Source organism: Panulirus ornatus, chromosome 47 (genome assembly GCF_036320965.1).
Source record: "Panulirus ornatus isolate Po-2019 chromosome 47, ASM3632096v1, whole genome shotgun sequence".
NCBI lineage: Eukaryota > Metazoa > Arthropoda > Malacostraca > Decapoda > Palinuridae > Panulirus > Panulirus ornatus.
Window position 1 is genome coordinate 6833936 of NC_092270.1, and position 24608 is coordinate 6858543.

General features: G+C 46.0%; 1 protein-coding gene across 3 annotated transcripts in view; it reads left to right on the forward strand.

Annotated features, from left to right (window-relative positions):
* The first annotated feature begins 6252 nt into the window (after positions 1-6252).
* Positions 6253-24608, forward strand: part of Gyc88E (Guanylyl cyclase at 88E) — a 152547-nt gene continuing 134191 nt past the window's right edge. For 2 of the 3 annotated variants that reach the window (XM_071689586.1, XM_071689587.1), the window contains exon 1: positions 6253-6485. The gene's annotated coding sequence lies outside the window, so the exon portion shown is untranslated. Of the gene's footprint in view, positions 6640-24608 lie in introns of all 3 variants that reach the window. The other variant, XM_071689584.1, reaches the window with a different exon arrangement.

A 24608-nucleotide genomic window follows, 5' to 3' on the forward strand; every position in this document is an offset into this window, starting at 1 on the left:
AAAAAAAAAAAAAAAATATATATATATATATATATATATATATATTTTTTTTTTTTTATTATACTTTGTCGCTGTCTCCCGCGTTTGCGAGGTAGCGCAAGGAAACAGACGAAAGAAATGGCCCAACCCCCCCCCCCATACACATGTATATACATACGTCCACACACGCAAATATACATACCTACACAGCTTTCCATGGTTTACCCCAGACGCTTCACATGCCCTGCTTCAATCCATTGACAGCACGTCAACCCCGGTATACCACATCGATCCAATTCACTCTATTCCTTGCCCTCCTTTCACCCTCCTGCATGTTCAGGCCCCGATCACACAAAATATTTTTCACTCCATCTTTCCACCTCCAATTTGGTCTCCCTCTTCTCCTTGTTCCCTCCACCTCCGACACATATATCCTCTTGGTCAATCTTTCCTCACTCATCCTCTCCATGTGCCCAAACCACTTCAAAACACCCTCTTCTGCTCTCTCAACCACGCTCTTTTTATTTCCACACATCTCTCTTACCCTTACGTTACTCACTCGATCAAACCACCTCACACCACACATTGTCCTCAAACATCTCATTTCCAGCACATCCATCCTCCTGCGCACAACTCTATCCATAGCCCACGCCTCGCAACCATACAACATTGTTGGAACCACTATTCCTTCAAACATACCCATTTTTGCTTTCCGAGATAATGTTCTCGACTTCCACACATTCTTCAAGGCCCCCAGAATTTTCGCCCCCTCCCCCACCCTATGATCCACTTCCGCTTCCATGGTTCCATCCGCTGCCAGATCCACTCCCAGATATCTAAAACACTTCACTTCCTCCAGTTTTTCTCCATTCAAACTCACCTATATATATATATATATATATATATATATATATATATATATATATATATATATATATAGCACGTCATGTAATGAAGACCAAAGCAGACCCCAAATGTGAGCTGGACAGTTGAGCCCCCAGCACTTTATTGAAAAAATTAAATATTTGGGTATCTAAAGTTGTTACTTTAAGCTAAAACTGTATGGAGAATAATCAATACATAGTTCAGTTCATCATTATATTATATTGTATCATACTACACTATATCATATCATATTCAAAAACAACACTTGGAAAAGGAAAAAAAAATGTGAATCCTGAGCGCTTGCGTGTATTACCATATCTTCAGAGGACTAAGTACAGAGTGAGAAGAGAGATACAATTGAGGTTATGTATTGATAGAACCGGAGGAAACATGAAATAGGATCGTGTAGTCTTGTGATTAGTGAGAAGCGAGGTTGGTTCAAGGGTCTTAGTGACCCATCCTCTCTCTACCTGACCTTGACCTGACATGTACCGGATGACCTCACTCAATGAGGCTTCCTCTCTATAACTAGTAATAAACGAGAGTTCTGGATTCTCGTGTTTCCTTTTCCTTGTGGTATTTCTGCATTTATGAATTCACGTGTTTATTGTGGGTTTTTTTTTTAAAGGAAGGAACAGAGAAGGGGGCCGGGTGAGGATGTTTCCTCAGAGGCCCAGTCCTCTGTTCTTAATACTACCTCGCTGACGCGGGAAATGGCGAATAGTATGAAAGAAAGATATATATATATATATATATATATATATATATATATATATATACATATATATATATATATATATATATATATGGTGTGTGTTGGTAGTCTAGTTAGAGTGGCCTTGGATGGGTCGATAAGCATTCAAGTGTAATACACCCGCACAGCTTGTTAAGTGGGGGTGACGAGAATCAGATAATACCTACATACGACGCCTACTTACTTATTTACCTACTCGTACTTACAACGAGAGTACGCCAAAAGGCAGGGACAGAGCGCACTATTCGCCGCAGGAAAAATAAGAGTTAAGAAGAACGGGTCATACGAGTTACGTGCTGTCAAAGTACCATGTGTGAGCTGGAGAGACTGTGCGTTTGTGGAATGAAAGCCAACAGCTCACGTCTGGCTTAGGCAGAGAGAAAACACAGCTGCCTGGGTCAAAGAAGTGGCACTGAAGTGCTGAGAAAGTATATATATATATATATATATATATATATATATATATATATATATATATATATATATATATATACACATAAGTCCAAGAGCATTAACAATAAATGTATTTCATTTCCCCACAGCGACGGCATAAAAAGATTTATCTCATAAGGAATCAAAAGACCATGATCATAAAACCACCCACCCCTGTAACGGAAGAGGAGCAGCTAAACCATGCCTGGTGGGATGAAACCCTGACACTCTGCCGTATGTAGTCAGCAACACGATTTGCAAGGGGTTGCATCAAGCGGAAGGAATCAGACTCCTTTTTTCCTGTTTGAAACTCTTTATATATAACGTTGGGTGTGGAGCCTAGATTTCTCCCCCCCTGTCCCTAAGCGGATAAGTTCTTTTTTGGCGCTACAGGTGTTCTCGTGTGGTCTGTGACCGGGTCTCTGATTCCCTGGTTGAAGTCAGTGTGTTAGCGAGGCTGTCGGGGCCATTATATCTAAGAATAACGAGGTGTTGCCCGCAGTAGAGTTATCGGAAGTGAAATAAGAATGGGTGGAAATAATGTCACTTGTTTACCAAATGGCGTCCTAGCAACGTCTCTTCGTTGTATATCAACTGATTGTTATATTTCTTTCTTGTATCTCCCTAATGATGTGATTATTACACGAAAGTGCACTTGGGAACTTATGTTTCATTTCTCCGTGGACTAATAGGAAATGGTTTGGGCACATGGAGAGAATGAGTGAGGAAAGATTGACAAAGATGATATATGTGTCAGAGGTGGAGGGAACGAGGAGAAGTGGGAGACCAAATTGGAGGTGGAAAGATGGAGTGAAAAAGATTTTGAGCGATCGGGGCCTGAACATACAGGAGGGTGAAAGGCGTACAAGGAATAGAGAATGGCCCAACCCACCCACATACACATGTATATACATACACGTCCACACACGCACATATACATAACTATACATCTCAACGTATACATACACAGACATATACATACATACACATGTATATAATTCATACTTGCTGCCTTTATTCATTTCCGTCGCCACACAAGAAATGACAACCCCCTCCCCCCGCATGCACGCGAGGTAGCGCTGGGAAAAGAGAACAAAAGCCGCATCCGTTCACACTCAGTCTCTAGCTGTCATGTTTAATGCACCGAAACCACAGCTCACTTTCCACATCCAGGCCCCACAAAACTTTCCATGGTTTACCCAGACGCTTCACATGCCCTGGTTCAATCCACTGACAGCACGTCGACCCCGGTATACCACATCGTTCCAATTCACTCTATTCCTTGCACGCCTTTCACCCTCTCTATATATACAGTATACATGTATAGCCCGTACACGCCTACTGCCTTTTAAAACTTAACAAAGGTTTCGCAATCCACTTGGACTGTGAGAGAAGTTTTAGAAAGTACTCATCGACTACCATCGACTGCCTCGACAACCAGCAGGTACCAAAACAGGAAAAGAGCATACAAAGAACCCAAAACAAAACGGGAAAATAATACAGAATTACTCATTTTCTAATTTTCCGTACGATAACTTTACCTCAGGGTTGCAATCGTCCACCGTTAGTATTCAAACATAATTTAGCTGGGTTTCACGCAATAACTTTTACGCTATCTAATAGTTTAAAGGGGGAAAAACGGAAATAAGATTCATTACGCTTTCAATTAAGGGAATGGGATATGTTGCAACTGGCAACTCGACAAGGACAGTTGCTGCCTTTAATTTGGTGAGCCTTCATGAGTCGCGGTTAGAACCAGGATGACAGTCCGAAGGTTTCTGTCATCGACGCCCTATGCAACACTCCCTCCTGAAGCTCTCGCTACACTGACTTCAAGCGGATGATCCACGCGAAAACTGCAACAGCCATTACCGCAACGTGTTTCAAAATATCACGTCAAAATCAGCCAAATTCACGAAGAGATGCGTCCGTTACTTAAAAGAGTCCAGCCGCCTCTTACATCTCTACCCTGCCTTACTACCCCAACCGTCAGTCAACACGACTATGTTAGTGGGAGATCTACAGGATCCCTGGGATTGGACCACTCACGAGAAAAAGACATATACATATCCTCAAGCTATATTACGAAAGATGTACGAGAAAAACAGCTTCGGTATGGGATGAAACTTTATTTCATTTTCCTTCATCCAATTTCATCATTTCCCGCGTATGCGAAGTAGCGTAAAGAACAGAAGACTGAGTTTAGGAGGGGGAAAATCCTCACTTGCCTCCGTCTCTGTTCCTTCTTTTGGATAAGAAAAACTGGAGGGGAGGATTTCCAGCCACCCCTCTCCCATCCCTCTCAGTCGCCTTCTACGACACGGAGGGGATACGTGGGAAGTATTCTTTCTCTCCTGCCCCCAGGGATGAAACGTATGGTTGTATCGGTCACCTAAATATTCCATGCGATTGACGTGTACATAACCACTGATGACCAGCAGGCATTAACGTCAACGCCCTGAACCGGAGACTTACAGATAACACATGCTGCTGAGCTGGACTTGCAATTCTACTTCCCTGGCAACCACACTACTTCCTCGTTCGTATACTTTATGGCATTTCGCCCTTACATCTCAGCCTTTTTTTGGTTAGAATCATTCTTTTTCTTTCTTTGGTAACTACAAATTTATATCTTCCTCCGACTGGACTGGATTTCGCCAACGATGTATTCGACCAGAGCTGGTGCCTGGCAAGATGAGTCTTCACAAGGGCGTGGTGGCGAGCTGGAGCCTGGCAAGATGAGTCTTCACAAGGGCGTGGTAGCGAGCTGGAGCCTGGCAAGATGAGTCTTCACAAGGGTGTGGTGGCGAGCTGGAGCCCGGCAAGATGAGTCTTCACAAGGGCGTGGTGGCGGCAATCCACACACATCTTGCGTCACTCACCCGTGAACATCATCCACAGAGACAAGGAAAAAACAGCGGCCCCAAGACCCGAGTCCTGCGGAACAACGCGAAGTACTTCGAACCTCGCTGGAAAAGGCCCAGATCGAAAAGGTGTCCCTCACAAAGTGTTTTCCGAGAGCTTTCAGTCGACTGAGTCATCTCTTTCTAGGAAACCTACAGTTAAAGCTTAAGGCAAGAAGAAAAAAAAAAAATATAGTCAAGAATTTTTACTGTGCCAATCACAACCTGGGTATTAGGAGAAGAATTTATAGTAACGAACTTCTTATGATGAACTAATCATAAGAGGCAATGGTAAATCAATAATGAATTTATGCAATAAATCATGAATTATGTCTTATAGAATTCCACTTGTCACTTAAATCTATATATATATATATATATATATATATATATATATATATATATATATATATAGCATTACAGCACCACGGAAGATGTCCACGGTAACAAGAGCCTGCCTACGTATCAGTGAAGTAAAACATAAATGAGTGAACACAGATGAAACCCAACACCGGAGGGCCTCACGCGAGCATGAACGGAGGAACCAACATTTTCGCACACAGTGGTAAGCCATATCGTCAATACGCAGGTCAACAGTAACCAGCAGTGACTAACGATCTACCCACTGTCAAAGAGAGCGACGATGGTCGTCCCAACAAGGAATTTCTGGGTCTTGTCAACTCCAGTGTGGACGACGCAAAATACAAAGTAGAGCAGTCGTAAGTAAATGCTTATGGCGATGGGGAATTTTCTCAGAGCGACACAGTCGTCATATTTTCTCCCCCACCTTCTTTTTTTTTCTCCCCCCGCCAAGGGTTTTCACCTCAGGTGACGTTAGACACCGTAAATGTTGTATGTCATAATTTCATCATGAGTTACTGATACAGTCTGCGTTGTGTAACGACTTCATCAATAAATGGCAAAGACCTCTTCGGTGAGGTCGGATAAGACGACGTTGTTCACAGGAGGACCCCAGCAGGAGGTAGGAACGGCGGGCTCCTCCTCTCCCGCCCCTGGGGTAAGAGGCACCAGGCATCCATCTTTATCTCATATCCTTCCCTCCATCCATCTTACTCCCTCCTCCTCCATCCTTCTCTCTCTCTCTCTCTCTCTCTCTCTCTCTCTCTCTCTCTCTCTCTCTCTCTCCCCTTGGATCCATCCCTCTTCTTCCTCTTCCCCTTGTGTGTGTGTGTGTGTGTGTGTGTGTGTGTGTGTGTGTGTCCCTCTGCCGTGAGGTGGGGGGGCTTCCCGTGTCCTGCTGGGTGGGTAGATGAGCGGCCGGGCCAGAGTGCCTGACACTCGTTCAGCTTCAGTCTGGCATCAACAGGCACGCCGGCCGCACATCCCGCCTCTCGCTCCACATCCCTGACACCTCCCTGGGCACACGCAGGTCCTCCCCCAACACGAACCACCATCCCTCAGCTACGACCAACCAACACACACACACACCCACACACACACGACAGACATGACGTTACACGTACACATGGAGGCGGCTCTGTGAACGGAAGATCTTAATCGAAATCACGCAGGTGAGCATTACCCGTGTCACGGCCAGGAGACACACAGGTGGCTGAGAGGGAGCCCTCAGCTGGCACGAGGCTCAACCACCACCTGTTGAATTAAGAGGGGATTTTGCTCACGCTAAACCAGCTGCCGGTGCCCGCGAGTGACCATCTGTCCGAGGTAAAGTTATAATATATCTTGTGAAGTCGATTCGTCTTGCGGGTGACACTGTGTGTGAGTGTGTGTGTGATGATGACGAGACGAAGGGATGACAAGGCTCCAGTGAACCATCTCTTGTGCCAGAGTGAACCGTCTGTTGTACACTGAACCACCTGTTGTACTCATGCAGTGTTATAGTGAATCATCTGTTGTATACTCAGTGCTACAGTGAACCATCTGTCGTACTCCTTGAGGCAGTGCTACAGTGAAACCACTGGCCGTGGTACCCAGGCAGTGCTAATTTGAATTACCTGTTGTATCCAGTGCTACAATGAGCCATCTGTTGTAGTGAGACGGTGCTGCAGTGTATCATCTGCTGTATTGACGCGCTACCGTAGTGGATCATATCTTATGTTGAGAGAGCACTGTAGTGAACCATCTGCTGCAGTGAGACAGGGCTGTAGTGAGCCATCTGTGTCACTGGCACAGAGCTGTAGCGAATCATCTACTGTATCAAGACATTGCAGTGGTGAGCCACCTGTTGCATTTCAGGTATTGTATCAACCGAACCACCTGTTATATCGATACAAGGCTGTAATGAGATGTATTGACCGAGCCACCTGTTGTATCCGGACACTGTATCGAACCGTGTGGCGATCTCCTCGTGCATGGAACCAGCTGCTGTAGCGTCAGATGGTGTATAGTTTGCTGGTGGACAGTCAGCCGGTGTAATGCCAACTGGTGTACATTCAACGGGTACAGGGCGTCAGCTGGTACAGCAAATCAGTTGTCGTAGGACGTCAGCTGATGTACAATAAGCTGGGTTAGGACATCAGCTGGTATAGGAAGTCAGCTGGTGTAGGACGTCAGCTGATGTACAGTCAGTTGAGGTAGGACGTCAGCTGATGTACTGTCAGCTATGGTAGGACGTCAGCTGATGTAATGCCAGCTGGAGTAAGACGTCAGCTAATGTACTGTCAGCTGGTGAAGGACGTCAGCTAATGTACTGTCAGCTGGGGCAAGGCGTCAGCCGGCGCGGGTAATCAGGAGCCACGGGCATTGGTTGCGGCTCCTGACAAAGACAGACCGACTGACACTACTGCCGCTGCTGACAGAGCCTGACGGTAAAGTATAACATACCTCACCCTGAGATGGTATACCATATCATACCCCATAACATATCCTCATATTCCCCCTTATACTTGCCAGACTAGGTCTATAATAATAATAATAATAATAATAATAATAATAATAATAATAATAATAATAATAATTAATCACCATTATCATTATTATTATCATAATAATCTACTATAGCCAAAGACAAAAAAATATATAAGGAGAAAATATAAACGCCCGGCATCAATAGTGGGGTCAAAGCAAACAGTATTTACACATGTACTCGAGTCGAGTTTACTGTGTACTCTACATGTTGATGATCATGTTGACGGTAGTTAGGACGAGGCGGTTCGTGTGGCGCGGTCTGCACGAGTTCGGGTGCGCATATTCGATGGATATGTAGCGGCGAACTGCAACTTGGGGACGAGGGATCTCTGGTGAGGGGTCCGGGGGATGGCTGGCGAGAACCTGGACGACCAATGTGACGCGAGTGGCAATGGTCCAGCACTTGGGGGGGGAGAGAGAGAGAGAGAGAGAGAGAGAGAGAGAGAGAGAGAGAGAGAGAGAGAGAGAGAGAGAGTTGGTGGGGGTGTCCTGGAGGGATGTGTAGCAGGGAGGGCGGCTGCTGACGCTGATATCAACGTTCGGGTCTCCGGCGTAACTCTATCGCCTGGGGTGAAGAAACTCGAAGGCTCCCGTCCTGGGGAACGCCACAAAAGTGAGCGAACAGCAAGATGGAGAAGGTGCCTGGGAGGCGCGACCAGCCTGAAGGCGCTCACCGACGCACTCTGCAAGTCATGAAAAGGACACTTGACCGTGCAGGCCGCTGTCGATGGCTTTGTTGGCGAGTGCGTTGTGGGTGACCAAGTCAAAAGCTCTGGTTAAGTCAATGAAGGCGAGCGTCGCCCGCCGAGGTTGTGCGCTCTTCAAGGCTGGTGAGGGGTTCATGGAACCAGCCACGCCCGTATGGGACTAGTCCAACTCGTAAACCTCACACAGAAGGCTCAGAATCGAGGCGATTGGTAAATAGCTCGTATCGCGGGATTGTTGCTTTCGGAAAGACGTGAACATATCTCTCGTCTTCCAGTCAGCCGGGACGTTGTGATTACTGGACAAAAAGGAGTGACGGTGGTGGAGCAAGGGAGGTTCAGCCGGTGCACGGGAGTGACGCGGGGTAGATGAACGGGTGTAATGGTCAGTTTCAAGTCTGTGTCACGGTTAAGTGTGTGTTAGTTCATACCACTCGCCTCTCTCTCCATTTCCCACACTAATACAGTCTGATGCTCCCCTGCTTCTTCACGCGCTATTCCTTGGTACTGGAGATGGATTTCTTACTACTACATATGTCGCGTATTACCTTGTTACGGAGGGTGCTGTGGAGGCTGACCGCTGCAGGAGTAGGTCATGTGCCGTTGCTCCAGTTGTCTGTTAAATGGCGTGTGAGGCGGGGCAGGTCAGCTGGGTGTAGGCTTACACATCTCTCTGAGAGGGAGTGATGGTTGGCTTCCGGGCACCAAGACTCCTCATATCTCATAGCAGACAATAACAAATACAGAGAGGGACACTATATATATATATATATATATATATATATATATATATATATATATATATATATATATATATATATATATTGCAATAGGTCACAATGGCGCGCGAGATCTAGTATTTGCTGATACTTTATCGCGTTTCATTTTCCTCGTGGTTATTAGCATATATATATATATATATATATATATATATATATATATATATATATATATATATATATATAGTTGTTTATTCATATAAGGTAAGTAATCAGTCGTATTCTCAACCATAATGACGACCTGTGTTCAGCAATGTTCGTCTCGGTAACTTGTTTACATTCTATCGGAATCTCTCTCTCTCTCTCTCTCTCTCTCTCTCTCTATAGAGCCCTCAAGTCCATATCATCGAGCCAATAATCCGATCCAACATTTCACCAGATCTATGCACATTAAACATACGTCAACGACCAAACCATCTGGGAGAAAGTTGAGCAAGACGGATGGCCACAGGGTCCAGCCCACACTCACTGGCCTGACACCCAACAATTCTCGAGTTACCCCTGTATATCTTTTTTTTAGATTTGGTGACAGCTTGGTTTTCTGTGATGTTTATAACATTGATCTGCATAATATCGATGGTAATATATATATATATATATATATATATATATATATATATATATATATATATATATATATATATTTTTTTTTTTTTTTATACTTTGTCGCTGTCTCCCGCGTTTGCGAGGTAGCGCAAGGAAACAGACGAAAGAAATGGCCCAACCCCCCCCCCATACACATGTACATACACACGTCCACACACGCAAATATACATACCTACACAGCTTTCCATGGTTTACCCCAGACGCTTCACATGCCTTGATTCAATCCACTGACAGCACGTCAACCCCTGTATACCACATCGCTCCAATTCACTCTATTCCTTGCCCTCCTTTCACCCTCCTGCATGTTCAGGCCCCGATCACACAAAATCTTTTTCACTCCATCTTTCCACCTCCAATTTGGTCTCCCTCTTCTCCTCGTTCCCTCCACCTCCGACACATATATCCTCTTGGTCAATCTTTCCTCACTCATTCTCTCCATGTGCCCAAACCATTTCAAAACACCCTCTTCTGCTCTCTCAACCACGCTCTTTTTATTTCCACACATCTCTCTTACCCTTACGTTACTTACTCGATCAAACCACCTCACACCACACATTTTCCTCAAACATCTCATTTCCAGCACATCCATCCTCCTGCGCACATCTCTATCCATAGCCCACGCCTCGCAACCATACAACATTGTTGGAACCACTATTCCTTCAAACATACCCATTTTTGCTTTCCGAGATAATGTTCTCGACTTCCACACATTTTTCAAGGCTCCCAAAATTTTCGCCCCCTCCCCCACCCTATGATCCACTTCCGCTTCCATGGTTCCATCCGCTGACAGATCCACTCCCAGATATCTAAAACACTTCACTTCCTCCAGTTTTTCTCCATTCAAACTCACCTCCCAATTGACTTGACCCTCACCCCTACTGTACCTAATAACCTTGCTCTTATTCACATTTACTCTTAACTTTCTTCTTCCACACACTTTACCAAACTCAGTCACCAGCTTCTGCAGTTTCTCACATGAATCAGCCACCAGCTGGAATTACTGGAGCATCCCTTTTCCAAGGGGTCTTGCAGCAGCAAGGGGTCGCCACTTCCAGTAACAGGAAAAAATGATGAATTTCTCAGGAGGGAAAATCTTTCACGAGACTGTAATCCCGGTGACACAGCCTCGCTCAAGGTGACCCTGTCACTTGCAGGCGGAGAACGGTAACACACACATTTATGTGTGTGTATCCCTCTCTCTCTCTCTATACATATATATATATATATATATATATATATATATATATATATATATATATATTCTTTCTTACATACTATTCGCCATTTCCTTCGTTAGCGAGGTAGCGTTAAGAACAGAGGACTGGGCCTTTGAGGGAATATCCTCACCTGGCCCAATTCTCCGTTCCATCTTTTGGAAAAAAAAAAGAGAGGGGAGGATTTCCAGCCCCCCGCTCCCTCCCCTTTTAGTCGCCTTCTACGACACGCAGGGATAACCTCGGTGATCAGTAATGACGGCATCTTGGTCCAGACTTACGTGTGTGTCATGATGATGATGATGATGGTGTGGCGTCTGTACACACGCGTCTTACCACCTATCGTCTCTTCTCGCTTCGCCTTTTTCCTCGATGAAAGTCCAGAGTGTTTACAATTTTGTCTTTCTTCCCCTCTCACTCACCAGTCATGTGGTTACAACCGCGCGCACTACCTTACTCCGTTATTGCAGAAGTATGTTTCGTGCGTGATATCTGATCTGTGATTCAATCTCCGCCACACTGGAGGCCGGTGGTGGAGTCCAACAGGAACCCGACCGGTATACAGGAGTCATTCTGCCTCCTAGCCCGGGGCCGTCCATGGCTGCTGACCTGTACATTACATCTTCAACCTTAGGTACAGCGCTCCCCGCCCGCTGCTGCTCCAGGACGGTCTACCACAATACACTCCAAGTGACCTGACCAATCCAATCGTTCCCACACTGTAATTTCCGGATATGATGAAGATATACTTTCCCCTCAGGATTTTGGTACCTGGAGGACAGTTCTAACGTCCAGATAATTCGAACGGGGGTTATCTTCATGGCAGACCCTCACATACAATATCATGAGTGTAGACTCGCCACCACCAACTTCCTCCCACAGGAGAGTTGCTGATATTACTTTCTTGGAGAGAGGGAGAGGGAGAAGGCCATGTCTTGGCGGTCGGGTCCTCTCTGTACCCAAACTCCGTGGCATGCCATTGGAGCGGGGGGATTCTTATCAACGGTGCATCTCGCCAGAGTTTGGACCCAAGTCTCCTCGGAGGTTGTTACCTCTCTGGACAATCCTTATCTCTTTAACTCGAGGAGGAACTACTCCAGCGTCCTCGGTGTCCGCGCCGGCGTGTCTCTCCCTCGCCAAACCTCCTCTTAAGTTTTACGTCTAAGTTCAGTTACGTGCCTCCATCATACGTCCACGCATGTTGATGAGCGCCTTCCACACTCCCACTCAAAGTGGGTCGTCCTGACCTCAGGGGCCAACTTCTGGTACGGCGATACCCTCCGTTCATTTTTCGAGGCGGAGGTGTGCATTGCCCTCAGCTACCTGGAAAGCCTATTGCGCACATCTCTAACGCTGGCGGGTGTTGTAGGTCTACGCAAGGAAACGCTGCAGACCATGATAACTCAGCGAGTCACCAAAACCTCCACGGGGAAATGTGAATCTATCAGATCCTGAGAAGTTTGCGCTCGGCTGAACGACCGCCCATCAATTACTTTAACGAGCGCAAGCAGCGACGTAGCGTCAACTGAAGGTCACCAGCTGTTGTGCCAGTGTCGTGGGTAGGTCATGTCGGCCGACAGAGGGCAGTACAAGGTTATGGAGGGTTCTGTATGGTTTTGGGGCAATGGGGGAGGGAAGGGGGCTTCAGCGTTAGTAGGGCGGCTGTGTGAGGAGGACAATGACGGTACTCCAAGTGACACAGCCTCGCCAAAGGTGCCTTCACTCGCAATGTAACCTCGAGCAAGGCGGAGCCCGGTAACAAACTCACCACACACACACATATATATATATATATATATATATATATATATATATATATATATATATATATATATATATATATATATATATATATATATTGTGAATATATAATAAGGATGTGCAAGATTCGTCTAGTTTTCGTACATGTTTTTCAATGTGTTTCTGAAAGACAGGTTTCTGGTTTCGGACACTGGGATAGACCATCACCATTTCCTACAACGGATCACCATTTCCCGTGTTCCAATCTTGAACTTATCTTCCGCGCTTCCTTGATTACCCTTCCCCATGTCCAGTCTAATCTTACCCACATCTCAGTCTCATTCTCGCACTTGTTTGCTTCGCCGACACATTCCAACACTGACTGACATGGCCATTGATAAGTGTGTGTGTGTGTGTGTGTGTGTGTGTGTGTGTGTGTGTGTGTGTGTGTGTTTACCAGGAGCGAGTTTAACACTGGTCTAGGTCTCGTCTTTTAACCTTGCATATACAATGTCTTTACTCCTATGTGCATACGCAAACACACACACCATGTACCCATTTATCGACCAAACGAGAGGAGGATGAACACCTAGGCTAGGTGTAGGCCGAATACCGCGCCCACGATTCGGAAAATGGTCAGCAACGCTAACCACTATATTACGGAGGCCCGTGTGCGTGTATGTCAGTGTACACAAGAACACGTCACACACCCCAAGGCTTGTAATGAGTTCCCCTCACGTGTTCTTCCCGCTAAATTCAGCCCCGTCGCTATGTCAGGATGAAGCCGCGTTCTCCAAGAGATACGTGTAACAAACCAGATAGAGCAAATACTTAAGAATACTAATATCAGTCAACATCTGAGACCGTGAAAAAGATATATATATATATATATATATATATATATATATATATATATATATATATATATATATATATATATATATATTCCTACGAGTCCACGGGGAAAATGAAACACGGTAAGTTCCCAAGTGCACTTTTGTGTAATAATCACATCATCAGGGGAGACACAGGAGAGAAACATAAGACAATCGCATGTTTACCAAATGGCGTCCTAGCTTCGTCTCTTCGATGTATATCAACTGACTTATATTTCATTCTTGTGTCTCCCCTGATGATGTGATTATTACACAAAAGTGCACTTGGGAACTTATCGTGTTTCATTTTCCCCGTTGACTCGTAGGAATATCTTGATCACGAGCAAAATTGTGATCCTTTCCAATATACATATATGTATAATTAGAGTGTAATAGTCATCCAGTATACGTAACTCTTCCCATTTCCACTGAACAGTAAAAAAAGTTGGTAAATCTAATGTTTATGATAATACTACTCTATACTCTAGGAAGAATATGAAAACTGCAAAGTGAGTTCTCTTTAACAATACTGGTTTCCCGTGGACATTCCAAAACGGTGAATGTTAAAGAAATTTTTTTACAAACAAAAAAGAATGTTTCCATGTATAGTCTAGTCCAATACGGAAGGCTGAATGGCTTAAAAATATAAGCCGGCACACACACAGATACATACAAATACGAACGTAGCCAAACACAGCACCACACACTGCAAGAACGATAATATACAGCCGTATGAAGCGTTGTCTAGTTTCTGATAAAGTATTCAGTGGATGATGATATAGCTACACCGTGTCTCTACGTTATAATGGGTGAACACAAATATACATACATGCTCGCTAAATTTAGCCCACGATGTGGCAAAAGTAGCAACTCAATTAGTGTCAAATTTCCTTCCTTTTAAACTAATATATATATATATATATATATATATATATATATATATATATATATATATATATATATATATATATATATATATACTTTTCCCCCGGGTGCTTCTCCGAGAACCGTGAACCAAACAGGTGGTGACAGTCAGGCGGACCCCGAAAGAGATGGAAGGATAACGTTCAGGAAACCTTTACGAAAATACAGATCTCGAGGCTCTCAACAAACTGCAAGAGGTTATATATATATATATATATATATATATATATATATATATATATATATATATATATATATATATATATGATAACGGTGATCTGGGACGATGATAAACCGAACAGCAAGTTATGATAATGGTACAACCAATTAAGAATCCCCTCATCCAGCATCACCCAGAAAAACTCAGTTACACGACATTAAAGTCTGACCAAGCTATGGCAAAGCCTCAGAATTAAAGATGGAAACATCGATAAACACTAGCCTAGTGGAGAGGGGCCCGCCCGTGTTCAGATAAATCCCGCCAGAAGTCGCCATGATCCGGATTTCACTACTCACATATCTTCCTAAAATCTAGACAGAGATTCTTTTTTTTTTTATCCTTTCAAGAGAGGAGACTCTGTACTGTTGCCTCTCTCTCTTGCTCAAGTACAGCAATGCGATCCAAGCATGATTAACGTGGGCCAAAATCTGGAACTGAATTAATGGCTGGCAACTCCGCAGAGTTTACCTATGACGGGAGTCGTACAGCGGAGGGTGGGGTGAGCGAGGCTCCGCCCACAACACTTCGTTATACATCTTCTGTATGGTAGTGACGTGATCTATTACCGACCAAACACGGAAAGACTTTGGCAAAGTTGAATGAATTTATTTTTTTTCTTCTTCCCTGGAACTATATTAAGTGTATGGGAAGTTAAGAGTTGGTATCTGATTTCCCTCCGTCGAAGCCATCACCCACCAGTGGTAAGACCCACGTAACCTGTGTGGTGAACGTGACAGGCGTGTGTCTTGAGTGCAGACACACACACACACACACACACACACACACACACGGGATATTAAAACCCAAATTACTGTACTTCCACCTTAATAATCAGCTCCACCGGGATGTTATGTTCGACTACTCTTCCCCGGGGATCGTCATATGACAACACTCCCGAGACCGACCAAGCTATAGGATTACCTCAAAAGTTTTGAAGGTAAATCCTTGACCGGAATGGACTTCTTTTTTTCCCCCCCGAAGCTAAGGTGTACGCTATGTCATCGCTCCTCATCACAGGTTATCAGTCAAATTTGGGAATCGTGTCTGCACGCTGCAGCGATGTGATCAGAAGGGAGAAACTTAGGAAGCAAGAATTAACATGCCTTTTTTTTCAGATGTTAATCATCAACATGTTAGAGAGAGAGATGGAAACAAGGAAAATCCTATTAACCACAAAACAAAACAGTCGCATTATATTTCCATGAACCACAATACAACACAGTGAATCACAGAACACTACCTTGAATCACAACACTGTGAACCACAGAACACTACCTTGAACCACAATACAACACAGTGAACCACAGAACACTACCATGAACCACAATACAACACAGTGAACCACAGAACACTACCATGAACTACAATACAACGAACCACAGAACACTACCATGAACCACAATACAAGGAACCACAGAACACTACCATGAACCACAATACAAGGAACCACAGAACACTACCATGAACCACAATACAAGGAACCACAGAACACTACCATGAACCACAATACAACACTGTGAACCACAGAACACTACCATGAACCACAATACAACACAGTGAACCAAAGAACACTAACATGAACCACAATACAACACTGAGCCATAAAATACCATGAACCACAATACAACACAGTGAACCACAGAACACTACCATGAACCACAATACAACACTGAGCCATATAATACCATTACCCACAATACATTACACTGGGTGACGGGAGGGCACTGTGGCCACCCTCTGGGGTGGTGGGTAGGGTAGTGGGGGGGGGGAAGGGTATTGCCACTGCCCACGGGAGAGACGAAGATAAATGTCCACAATGTCTTAATTACATTACCTGGGCCAGGTGATGGGCCGGGTCACGTGATCTGGGGGCCCCATCCCACCCCTCTAACCCAATCCTCCCAGGACATGACCTCAGCCTGACATTGATACCATTAAAAACGTTTTCAGCAACAACACCAATAATAATAATAATAATAATAATAATAATAATAATAATAATAACAATAATGATATCTTTTCGTACTTGTTTGTCGTTCCCGGGGAGAGCGAGACAGAGCTAAGATCAGAGGAAGGAAGAGGCCATGTGGAGCGAATGCCTCGGATTTCTACAAGAAAGTGAGCTCAGTTTTCAACGAAAAAAAAAAAAAAAGGCAGGATGGACTGTCTGTATGTAGAGACGTAAGGAACATGTAAGACGCTGTATCACTCAGGAGGCTGGTAAATAAGCAGAGTTTCCAGATAGGAATAATGAGGAGACTCATTTGATAGACAGATCATCTAGGTGGAAGGGAACACAGAGAGACACAAGTCAGTGGAAGGCTTCTCGAAATGGAGATAAACAATGGCGTACAGCAGGGCTCTATCCTTGGACCGCAGTCCTTCTTCATCTATGTGAAGGATCATATGCCTCAAGAACTGGACTCTTACTTGAAGAATTTTTGCAGACGATGCCAGGGTTCGTGATGGGAGTAAGAAAAAATAAATGCAGCGAAGAGAATAGCATCAACTTACAAGGGGACCAAGACGAACTCCAAAGTTGGTCAGGTGTGTGTTGATGAAATCCATCACAAAAAAATGTGACTACTCCTAATCAGGCGACAAGTTGCAGCAATCTGTGTGTGAGAGAGACTTGGCTGCTAATGTCTACATAACGTGTCGACAAAGTCCCACATTAGGAGAACAGTAAAGGAGACATGGTGTTTGCTGGTCCATACTAGAATAGCGTAAAAGTATGTGGCCAAAGACATAGCCAGCAAGCTGTGCACTTCTTATATTAGGTCAAACTAAAATGTGCTTCCCAAGTTTAGTCACGGTACTTCAAGAACTGCAAAAAGCTACGAGAGCAGGTGCAGAGGAAGTCAACAAAGATGGTACCATCATAATCAAGAGAGTTGAGTTACATGGGGAAGAGAGAGGAGCGAGTGGTGACCAGAACACGTTTCTCAAACAGCTTCCTGACGTAAACGTAGAACAGCTGTCGGAGAGAAGTAAGGACAGAGCCAGAGACCACGACATGACATGAGGCAAAAAGCTTTTGAGAAGAGACGTAGAAAAGCGCTGTTACTGAACAAGTGGCCGATGAATGGAAAAATAAAGGCGACTTGTGGGGCTGTGAATGTGGACACGTGAAGGGGTCATACGAGTACAGAACTCCTCCTTCCCCGGAGAGAACAAATACATAATCACACACACACACACACACAAAGACGTGAACAGCACAGAATTCATAATGCTCTATGGTCGTGTTCTAGAGGAAGCTAGAAGAGATGGGGCACCGGCAGGCGTGTTAAAAAAACAAAAACACAGAACAAACTCCCTCTAGTACAGCACAATCAGGTAATGACGCTTGTGGATTCACACACAAAACGACGATTCTGAGCTGGGGAGAGAGAGAGAGAGAGAGAGAGAGAGAGAGAGAGAGAGAGAGAGAGAGAGAGAGAGAGTGTGTGTGTGTGTGTGTGTGTGTGTGTGTGTGTGTGTGTGCCGGGTCCCACGTAGCCAGAGTGGCCAGTAAACGCTATACAGCCGGTGTAGGAAGAGTCACTTGTTGGTAATTAATTGGAGTGAGTTGACCACCACACCACAGCAGCGCACACCAGCATGGCCTCCTCTCCGCCCGCCTGCAAGCACACGCATGGCCTCCTCTCCACCCGCCTGCAAGCACAAGCATGGCCTCCTGTCCATCTGCAAGCACACGCATGGCCTCCTGTCCACCTGCAAGCACAAGCATGGCCTCCTGTCTACCTGCAAGCACACGCATGGCCTCCTGCCCACCCGCCTGCAAGCACACAAATGGCCTCCTGTCTACCCGCCTGCAAGCACACACATGGCTTTCTGTTCACCCGCCTGCAAGCACACACATGGCCTCCTGTCTACCCGCCTGCAAGCACACACATGGCTTCCTGTCTACCTGCAAGCACACACATGGCTTCCTGTCCACCTGCAAGCACACGCATGGCCTCCTGTCCCCCTGCAAGCTCACGCATGGCCTCCTGTCCACCTGCAAGCACACGCATGGCCTCCTGTCCACCTGCAAGCTCACGCATGGCCTCCTGTCCACCTGCAAGCACACGCATGGCCTCCTGTCCACCTGCAAGCACACACATGGCCTCTTGTCCACCTGCAAGCTCACGCATGGCCTCCTGTCCACCTGCAAGCACACACATGGCCTCCTGTCCATCTGCAAGCACACACATGGCCTCCTGTCCACCTGCAAGCACACACATGGCCTCCTGTCCACCTGCAAGCACACACGCACACAGCCTGAAGTTCTGCCACAAGTACGAGAACATGCCCAGTAAGTCAGGTCCAGTCGCAAGCACACGCACGCTTCATGTTAGGTTCTGCTGCAACCACAGAGAAGACTGCGCGAGCCAATACACCCGCAAGCATCCCCGCACTACACTCGTGCAACAGGGCAAGCACAGGGCCACATCCCGTGGTACAATCGTGCACACGGACGCGTCCCGCCGCACAGTCACGCAAAAAGGACAAGCCCTGGCCCACACGGCTGCCCACAGCCATGCTTCCACAGTACGTCAGATTTACCGACAATAATTGTTGGTCAACGAACATACACGTCCCCAGCTACAACGACCCCTCCTTCGCGGGGAGAGAGAGAGAGAGAGAGAGAGAGAGAGAGAGAGAGGATGAGAGTATAACACGGTCTTGCCACCACACTCTTAGCTTCATACACCCGTGAGCCACAGGCGTGGAAATCCCACTCTCTGGACTGTTCCAGCAGACAGAAGCTACCTCCCTCACCTGGGATGTCTTCCCTCATTTACGACCTGCACGCACACACACACACACACACACACACACACACACACACATATACACACACACATCAGGTGATCAGTCTTGCTCTACATGTTACTCAGTGGTGTATCCACACCTAATGTACCCACAATACCCCACCCATATCCGGCATGATGCACCCACAATACCCCACCCACATCCGGCATGATGCACCCACAATACCCCACCCACATCCGGCATGGTGCACCCACAATACCCCACCCACATCCGGCACGATGCACCCACAATACCCCACCCACATCCGGCATGGTGCACCCACAATACCCCACCCATATCCGGCATGATGCACCCACAATACCCCACCCATATCCGGCATGATGCACCCACAATACCCCACCCATATCCGGCATGATGCACCCACAATACCCCACCCACATCCGGCATGGTGCACCCACAATACCCCACCCACATCCGGCATGATGCACCCACAATACCCCACCCACATCTGGCATGATGCACCCACAATACCCCACCCATATCCGGCATGGTGCACCCACAATACCCCACCCATATCCGGCATGGTGCACCCACAATACCCCACCCATATCCAACATGGGACACCCACCACATGTTGTCAGGCTGTTCGAGCGGATAATGAGATGAATCGCTGGTGCTGCTCTCATCTCGTCCACCATTATCTCAGACATCATGAAATACCCCCCACTCACGCTGAACCCAATACACAGATGTGTCTCGTCCTTCTCATCTTTATATGTTCAGGAACATGGACGCGTTACTTGCACTCACCCGAACCTGATGATGGGAACAGGACTCATTGTGATGAATGGAAATAAACTCCAAGTGATTCAGCCGTACATGTGGACATTATACAGTCACTTAAGACTTCATGACTTGAGAAAGTTCAAGAGATGGGGACTCAAAAGACTGTTAAACACTGTATATGAATGTAAATACAAGTAGACACACATTCAAAGACCTGAATAACACATAGTTCAAGAGATGGGGCCCCAAGACTGTTAAACCTCCCCCTCCCCCTGTACTGTCCATGTAAGTAAATACAAATACGTAATCATGTACAGCGACACAGACACAAGACAAATACACAGACAAACATAACACAAATACTCACGAACGTGCATAAACAAACACACAGAAAACATATACATGAAAAAAAAAAGGATCATGCACACATACATACAGGAAGTCATACAAACACACACGCACACACTGACACAACGCACACACAAAGACTGACATTCACAAACATGTACAACCAGACCAACATACACGCACAGCGGCGTGTGTGTGTGTGTGTGTGTGTGTGTGTGTGTGTGTGTGTGTGTGTGTGTGTACATTCAAGAATAAAGATACTATACATACATACAAGGTCAAGGGAAGGGCCGACACTGGTGTAAAGCTCTCATCCCGTAACACACACACACATACACACACACACACACACACACGGAGTAATAATCAAACACACACACAAACACAAGAGAGACAGACAGAGGAAGTGGGGTGAGGGGTGAGGGAGTGGGGCACACTGGCCAACCAGCCTGTTGGGCCACACCTGGGCTGCTGACGTCATCCTGATGCTCACAACCACACTGGTACACGACTCAAACCTCCCCTCCCTGGCCTCACCTCCACACACCAGTGTTGTGACCCCCACACACCAGTGTTGTGACCTCCGGACACCAGTGTTGTGACCCCCGCACACCAGTGTTGTGACCCCCGCACACCAGTGTTGTGACCTCCACACACCAGTGTTGTGACCCCCGCACACCACACACACACCAGTGTTGTGACCTCCACACACCAGTGTTGTGACCCCCGCACACCAGTGTTGTGACCCCCGCACACCACACACACACCAGTGTTGTGACCTCCACACACCAGTGTTGTGACCCCCGCACACCAGTGTTGTGACCCCCGCACACCACACACACACCAGTGTTGTGACCTCCACACACCAGTGTTGTGACCTACACATCAGAGTTGTGACCTCCACACATCAGAGTTGTGACCTCCACACACCAGTGTTGTGACCTCCACACATCAGAGCTGTGACCTCCACACATCAGAGCTGTGACCTCCACACACCAGTGTTGTGACCTCCGGACACCACATACCCCAGTGTTGTGACCTCTGGACACCACAGACCCCAGTGTTGTGACCTCTGGACACCACAGACACCAGTGTTGTGACCTCTGGACATTACACAACAGTGTTGTCATCTCTGGACACCACACACTACCACACCAGCGTTGTCAACGCAGGGCAGAACAGATCTCCAGCAGTGTTGCCAGCCTAAGCTATCATTGTACACACAGAAAATGTATAGATAAATAAATAAATAAACCAACACATTGATAAACTGCTAAAAACACCACCGGCACTTTAATCCGCGATGGAGGAACACCAAGATACAAAAACACATAGGCGGATTCTTCACTTAACGAATGACGCAATTAAGTTGGCTGGAACACAGCAGCAGCGAAACACACACACACACACACACACACACACACACACACACACACACACACACACACACATAAAAGCGTCTATAACGAACTTTTCACATAATGAATCTCGTAATTAAGACACAAGTGTGTTGTGTTGCCGGCGACTCGCTCTTAGCTTCCGTCTCTCTGTGATATACAACCAAGACTTAAACCTGACCTACTTAGACCTATCTATCTAAACCCTAGCCCATGTAGTTAATATCTATCTAACCCCCAGCTCATGTACTTACTATCTATCTAACCCCCAGCCCATGTAGTTATTATCTATCTAAACCCCAGCCCATGTAGCTACTATCTATCTAACCCCCCAGCCCATGTAGTTACTATCTACCTAACCCTCAGCCCATGTAGTTACTATCTATCTAAACCCCAGCCCATGTAGTTACTATCTATCTAACCCCCCAGCCCATGTAGTTACTGTCTATCTAAACCCCAGCCCATGTAGTTACCATCTACTCTTATCTAAACCTGAAAATCTACTTTTTGATGTATACAAGACACACAGCTTTCACCATCTTGGGAATAAAACCATGCAGGTCACGTGGCCAGCATCATATGCTCGTTGTTACTTTGGTGTTACGTAAAACATCACGTGTTACTCTCCTCCATCACTCCATTCCCCACCCCACCCACCCAACACCCAGTGGAATTCCCCCCCCCCCCACCACTCTCCATCATTTACAGATCTCCCTCATTTTCCTCTACCGTCCAGATGTTCCCTCCTAAGCCCCCCCCATACTGCCTCCAAAATAAACCCTCCGTACCTCTAGACAAAAACCTTGTAACATTTTCATCCGTCAGTTCTTGTGAGGTCTCCTGTAACTCGCTCACCCACCCACCTCCCAAAACCTTCCAGATAGTCTTCAAAACTTACTCGTTCACCTCCAAAATCTCCCAAATAATCATCAAAACTTACTCTTTCACCTCCAAAAACTCCCAAGTAATCATGAAAACTTACTCATTCACCTCCAAACTCTCCCAAATAATCATGAAAACTTACTCACTTACCCACAGAAGTTACCAAATAATCATCAAAACTGACTCATTTATCTCCAGAACTCCAAAATAATCATCAAAACTTACTCATTTATCTCCAGAACTCCAAAATAATTATCAAAACTTACTCATTTATCTCCAGAACTCCCAAATAATCATCAAAACTTACTCATTTATCTCCAGAACTCCCAAATAATCATCAAAACTTACTCATTTATCTCCAGAACTCCCAAATAAGCATCAAAACTTACTCGTTCACCTCCAGAACTCCCAAATAATCATCAAAACTTACTCATTTATCTCCAGAACTCCCAAATAATCATCAAAACTTACTCATTCACCTCCAGAACTCCCAAATAAGCATCAAAACTTACTCATTCACCTCCAGAACTCCCAAATAAGCATCAAAACTTACTCATTCACCTCCAGAACTCCCAAATAAGCATCAAAACTTACTCATTCACCTACAGAAGTTACCAAATAATCTCCCAAACTTTCCCTCAAATGTCGCGAGAATTTCCCGACCCACTTCCTGTTTTCTATCCCCCTCCAAAGAGGCTTGAGCAATAACCTCCACAAAATATCGCCACGGCTCACCATCACAACCTGAATACCTCAATTTCATTAAAAAAAAAATAAATGAAAAAGAAAAGGCAACACGTAAAAATAACAACACGGGATTGAAAAAAAAAAAGAGGAAATATTCTAAGTTTATAAGCTCAAGGTCACATGCTCCGAGCTATACAGTACCTGGCGACTTAATTACGCCTTTCTACAAGTACTCCTCTGTTAATTAAACTGGACGTCAGGTGGAGAGGGGAGTGGAGGGGTGGTTGGGGGGTAGGAGCGCGCCCCCCCCAACCCTCCCTCCGACTATTGAATGGCAGGTTGGGAATGGGGGAGGAAGAGGGGATGGGGGGAGGAAGAGGGGATGGGGAGGAAGAGGGGATGGGGGAGGAAGAGGGGATGGGCGGGAGGAAGAGGGGATGGGGGAGGAAGAGGGGGATGGGGAGGAAGAGGGGATGGGGAGGAAGAGGGGGATGGGGAGGAAGAGGGGATGGGCGGGAGGAAGAGGGGATGGGGGGGAGGAAGAGGGGATGGGCGGGAGGAAGAGGGGATGGGCGGGAAGTCCTCGCGAACACCTGTCTGATGACAGGTTCAGATGGGACAGGTAATGGGACATAATGACGGAGAGGACAGGTAACGGGACACAATGACGGAGAGGACACGTTGATGAGGAGACAATGAGAGGCAGGACAGATAACGGGGACAGACGCAACCATCTTGGTAAGGTAACAATACAGTCACCCTATATTGTACTCCCCCACACCTTCTGTGTGTGTGTGTGTGTGTGTGTGTGTGTGTGTGTGTGTGTGTGTGCACATTACCGGT